The following is a 6,574-nucleotide window of genomic DNA, read 5'->3' on the forward strand; positions in this document are numbered from 1 at the left end:
TTTACAGAAAGGAGACAGAAAGATCTTCCAACCAAAGGTTCACTTGCCAAATGTCCATAATGGCCAGAGCTGAGCCAATTTGAATGAAGCCAGAAGCCAGTGGCTTTTTCCAGGTCTCCCACGCAGGTGCAGGATCCCAAGGCTCTAGGCCATCTCCTGCTGCTTTCCTGGGCCATAAGCAGGGAGCTGGATGGGAAGTGGAACAGGCAGGACACGAACCAGCACCCATATGGGATCTCAGTGGTGACTGTAAGGTGAGGACTTAGCCATTGAGCAATCTCACTGGGCTTCAAAGAACCAACGTTGGTTTCAGTCTTACGCCAATATAAGTCAACGTTTCTGTCCCAAGAATGTTGGAATTTTGAGCCCGGTTTTTACCAGGGCAGCAAAGCCCTGAGTCTTATGTAAGAATTAACAGGCTGCGGACGCTAGAGTGTGGCCTAACAGGTAAGAGACACTTGGTACACCCAAATTGCATTTGACTCCTGGTTCCTTTGCTTATGATCCAACATCCTGCTAATGTGAAGTGTGTGAGGCAGCAGGTGAAAGCTCACATACTTGGGTCCTTGCCTAACTCCAGCTGCTGTTGTGGGTATTTGGGGAGTGAATGAGAGGATCTCATGTGTTTGTGCCTTTCAAACAAAATGAAAATGAACTAAAAAAATGTGTTCTCAAGCTTCAGTGGACACGCTGGGGGAGGCTTCTGCTTTCTCAGAGGCTCAGCCCTTGGGGAGTCCCAGATTCCTGCACCGTGACAATGTGGCAGCATCCAGGGCTCAGGGCTTCCAAGTGAGCCTACTCTCCATCGTGGCCAGACGACCCACACTGGGCTGCTGAGCTCTTCCAGAATGCAGTCTCCGAGTCTTCTTCTTCCAGTTGACTGCTACAATCTCATGGGATTAACATGCTCTTTTCACCCAGGGTTCTGCCACTGGAAATCTCTGGTGCCTCAAAGCATTTAAGAAACAGTGGCCAGGGCCCACCCAACACATTAGCCTAGTGGCTGAAGTCCTCCCCTTGCATGCATCGGGATCCCATATGGGTGCCGGTTTGTGTCCTGGCTGCTCCTCTTCCCATTCAGCTCCCAGCTTGTGGCCTGGGAAAGCAGTAGATGACGGCCCAGAACCTTGGGACCCTGAAATGGCATGGAAGTTTCAGATGAAGCTCCTGGCTTCAGATTGGCTCAACTCCAGCCATTGCGGCCACCTGGGACAGAAGATCTTTCTATCTCCCCTTCTCTATATATATCTGCCTTTCCAATAAAACTAAATAAATCTTAAAACAATAACCACTTTATTACTTGTGGGGCTCCCCACAGTAAATCTTCAGCCAAGTTTCTTCTGCTTTCCTAATACTTTGACGTGATTTAAATGATGGTAAATTAATGGGAGTTATTTTTGTGTGATTGTAAGAATGTTTTGAGATTTTTCTGGGATGAAATGAATCACTGTTTCCATACAGACACATGCGGACTTCTCGGCACAATCCCTGGACAAGCTGTGAACTCTGAGTGCTTTGGTCCAAAAGGAAGCCCACCTGTGGCATTTAAACACCACATAGGAAATGGTGTCCCCCCCCCCCACTCTAGCTGAGGTTCTTTGTTGGACACAACCCAATCACAGATCCTGGGCAGTATTTTCCTTCATGGGATCCAAGGTACCACAGAAGCAATCCTAGGGTAGCAATCCATGGCACCAGTCCCTACATTGCATCGGAAATACTTTGATATCAATTTAGCCTACATCGAAAACCAACCTAACAGTTGCAAGGCATTTCCAAGTAGATGACTGAAATAATGTTATTGTTGGATAGAATTTCTACTAAGTTTTGAATTTTTTTTGAGAGAGATTTTGCATCTATGGTTTTGCGTCCAAATGCCCACAGTAGCCAGAGTTAGAGCTAGGAGCCATGAACTCAGTCCAGGTTTCTTGATTGCCAGGAACCCGACTGAGCCATCACTGCTGCCTTTCAGGATCCACTTTAGCAGAGAACTGAAGTTAGGAGCCATGGATAGGAACGAAATCTGGGTACTGCAGTGTGGGACTTGGGCATCCCAACCAGCATCATAACCTACCCTAGGGTTGCTGATGGAAGATCTTCGTCTCCTCTCTGTAAATCTGCCTTTTCAAAAAACAACAACAACAACAACAAAAAAAAAACCAAAAAATCTTTTTAAAAAATGCAATATATTCCTTTTGTTTAAAATCAATTGAGCTAATTATAAACAGACATTTCTAATTAAACAAGATCATTCAAGTGACTTATCATCTTAAATAATTTAGGCTCATGTTTAAAAACTCTTGACTTCTCTCTGTCGTAAGATACAAAAGGTTGAAATTAGTAAGCATTCACTCACCATACTGAAATGTTTAGTCCCAGCAAGTACTGAAGCCCAGGATTTGGTGGGGGGTGGGGGATGGAGGGTGACCCCAAAGTACCCTCTGCAGATCACAGTGATGCCAAAGTGAGCAGTCTACTAGCTGCAGGTGTCAGCTGTGGGATCCAGGGAAGCACACTTCAGGGGTAAGTGGTAATGTCTGGGATGGGCCACAGGACTGAGACTACGTGAGACATCTCATGTCATAGGACAGAGTAGTCACACAGGAAGCTGTTGGGTGAGTGTTGCAAACAATGTAATTACTTTAATGTAACATGAATTTTACTTCTGAGCTTTAAAAAGGAGTTTAAATTAGCTAAGTCATACCTGTAGGCTTTTGATATGTATGAGATATATACAAGCTATGTTATTATTAGAAGTCATGAAATTTATTTAAAAAATACATGGTCACATTAGAAAGCATGTTTTACAGTAGTAAAGCAGCAATAGTTTTATTACAAGTTCTAAAAAATAATCCAACTTTAGAAGTAGAAAGGAACAATGATTATTATTAAAACATTTAACTTTAAAATTAGCTCAGAAGCAGAAACCTTTTCATTTGCACAAGCCCAATGTACGTGCTTAGTGGCACAGAATTTCTTTGCATTTCGGCCCTATCCACAGTTTCTATTATGTCTTGATCCTAGGGATCAAGGGCGCAAACAGGTGTGGGTCAGAGAAACACAAAAACCTATGCTCTTTACTACCTGGGTTATGACTGTGTACTTGGATGACATCAGTGCATACATAGGATGGCACGTGGCCAGGCCGTGCCATGCCAGGTCCAGGAGGCAGCCACCCCTTCCAAAAGTCACTGAGTTTCTTGGTCCTTATTCATTTTACAAAACTCATGATAGACCAGAAATCCAGAACCCCAAACCACCTTACTCTCATCTGAAGTCCATCAAGCAGTATCCTACCCTGTCATCCTAAGACCCCACACCAGGGATAGCTAGAGCTGCTCTCACATTGCTAGCTGCCTGACCTTGGAATCAGCCTGGAGTCCTGGTAAGGATCTCCACAGGGCTGACAGGGTCCAGAACAGACTCTTTAAGGCCCGGGGGGTCGTGGCAGCAGCTTCAGACATTCAGACATGGTGAATAAGTTAAGCATAGTGCTCGCAGCAAATAGTATTACCGATTGGGTTGAGCTTTAACAAAATGCATTTAAAACCAACAAGGCTATACAGTATATATAAACAACAACGGACATTACAAAAACAGTCACAATACCACATCAGGCCTCTCGAAATCCAACACCTTCAAAGCTAAAGTGTTTAAATATAATTATATAATGAACAACAGAAACACTCAGTTAAACAGTGGAACCACACAACCTTTTTTTTGTGTGGTTTTTTTTTTTTTTTTGCACTTATACATGACTCAAAAATGACTTTGCTGGCATTTTTACATCAATGTCAGTATTTTCCCCCTTAGGAGTTAAGGACACATTAGAGAATTTTATAAGGCAGAAACAGAACAGAGAAGGCACTGTGTTGGCACTAGCAAAATACAACTTTTACCACCTGTTCTCCCACCACATTGCATGGATCTTGAGATTTAAAAATCCACTGAACACTGTTTTGCAGTCAGAAGTGCTTGTATTTTGGATGTTAACTGATGCTCAGGCGAAGCACAGGAGGGGCCATGAGCACCAGCACGGGAAGGGGAGGCAGGCCTGAGCACCACCTCTTGCACTGCTAACTCTGGACTCTACCCTGATTCAGGAGAGAATCTTGCCAGCGTTCTCTGCCCCCATCAGCATGAAGGAGGATTATTTCTCTTGGTTCTGCCTGCCAACAAGCATTCAAATACAGGTAGAAAAAAATTTGGCGAAACAATTCTAATTCAAAGTGGTTTATTAAAAAGAATTTAGTAGCAACCTGACAGCTCTCAAGACTTAGACACTATTTAGACAAGTGCTTAAAAATTTTTTTAAGTATACATATTTCAACTGATGTATTTATCTTAATGCTTTTTCTTAATTTTAAATTTTTCTTAATTATCAAATCCAGAGAAAATGTGATTAGGCAAAAAAATCTCTATTTTGGTGTAAGTCAAATATTCTAATATGAATTTTTGCCAGAAATAGTTCTGAATCTTGAGTTTGTAAATGTAGAGTTTTAAATGTAGAGCTGGCATGGCCTTTATATGGCACTTCACAAATCATTTAAGAGTAAAAAACTGAGGTGATATTATAATTTCTCACTGAAAATACTGACACATTTCCCAGTGTAAAAGAAGAAAGTGATTCAAGTTGCTTTTACACAATCAATGAGAACACATATATATTGTTTTAATTTATGGAGAAGAATTTATGTAAAAGTGAAACTACTAATCAAACTGATATGAAATCTTTTGGGAATCCAAAGAAAATGAAAACAAAATTTTGTTCAAAGGATTAGATTCAAACGGGAGTTCTGGCTTTTACTGACACACACTATGACAGGTGTGTCAGAAAATGAACAACACAAACAAGCAGGCAGGAGTGGTCTCCTGCCCTCTACCCTTACTCCACTTAATTATAAAGCACCTGTTACAATGTACAGAGTCTAGTGATTTCATAGTAGAAACATGATAAATATTTCTTAAAGAATCTATCTATAGAAAAAAATATATGTAAGTTTTAAACCTAAAGTCATACATCAGCATGTCTACCAATATACAACATTGATTTTCATTTCTTTCAGTTGGGTTTTTTATCTACATGATATACCAAAGCCCATCATAAACCCAACTTTCCTGCATACTGGCATCTGAAAATATATGCATACAATATGAACATGAATATATACACTCATCCTGCACAAAGTTAGTCTGCTCACATATAGACACAACACATCCATTTGGGTATTCACAGAAAAGTACACTGACCAACAATGCATTTTTTCATAGACATTTGTTTCCGAAGTGTTTCAAGGTGGAAAATCCTTTTAATCAAAATTTTGTCCTAACTGAACATAGTGGGCATAGTAACTTTAGCTGCCTATTATGTTCTACGGAAATCTCTTGATTTTGTTACAGTAAACAGTCTGTTTCCTGCGAGGGGGTCTATTCCTTGTTGATTAGACTCAGAGGAGTTCCCAGGATCACACCTATGATTCTTACACAAATATCTTGCCTCTGGCTTATCCAACTCTGCACCCTCCAGTAAAAACAGCAGCTTGTCTGAGAGTTTTGAGCTTCAGGTCTCACTACGTGCACCCTGGAAAGTGTGGAATGTCGTAAGGAGTTGTATGCCAGGGATGCTGCCACAGGAACAGTGGAAAACCCAGGCATTCCACCTGCTGACTTGACAGCCTAATCACTTTAAACTCTTGGCTGCTTTAACAAAACAGGCACAATCTGCCTTCCAACACATCAATAAAATACCCAAGCTCTCAGAAGTACTGCTTTTTCCTTGTCTTTGGATTACACAGGTCATCAGGTATGTCTGGAACATTCACCCTTGTATCCTATCCTGTCCTATCCTGTCCTGTCCTATCCTATCCTATCCTATCCTATCCTATCCTATCCTATCCTATCCTATCCTATCCTATCCTATCCTATCCTATCTTATCCGTTTCTATCCTACTCACCACATGTGAATGCCTTAGCTCTAGCTTCATTTGAAGAACAAAAGCAAAGCCATTAGAAGCAAAATGCAATAAAGACAAATAATCTGCTCTTAGAGAGAACTCCATAGTAACATAGAGCAACTAGAGAATCTTACATGTGAAACGTTCTTTACTCATATACAAAGATTACTGGGTTTATGTAGATTTGATTATGCTTTTAGCTTAAGGCTTTAAAGAATCATGTTTTCAAGAAAAAGCATTTTATTATTTCCCAGTTGTTCTGGGTTATTGCGGAATATTTGTGCTAATATTAATAAACTCAATATGGTCATTTAAAAGCAAATGAAAAAGAAAGTGCTAAACAATTTACGGGATGAGGGAGGAAAAAAAAAAAACCTAAATGTTTCCAAAAGAAACATTCCCAAGCAAATTGGAGCCAAAACATTTTTGAATTAGGCCAAAGGCCATTCAACATTTGAACAGGCACTTTAATATCAGAATAGAAGAATACTTTCTTCTTTTAATTCCTCCACCTTATCCTCTTTTGTGTATTGTAAAACTAGGACAAGAAAAATAAGACAAACAAAGGAGTGAATTCTGTGCCTTAAGAGGTCAAAACACTAAAGTGATGAGTTACTAAG

The sequence above is a fragment of the Ochotona curzoniae genome, unplaced genomic scaffold, assembly GCF_017591425.1.
Source record: "Ochotona curzoniae isolate NIBS_2020 unplaced genomic scaffold, NIBS_Ocur_1.0 scaffold_4505, whole genome shotgun sequence".
NCBI classification, from domain to species: domain Eukaryota; kingdom Metazoa; phylum Chordata; class Mammalia; order Lagomorpha; family Ochotonidae; genus Ochotona; species Ochotona curzoniae.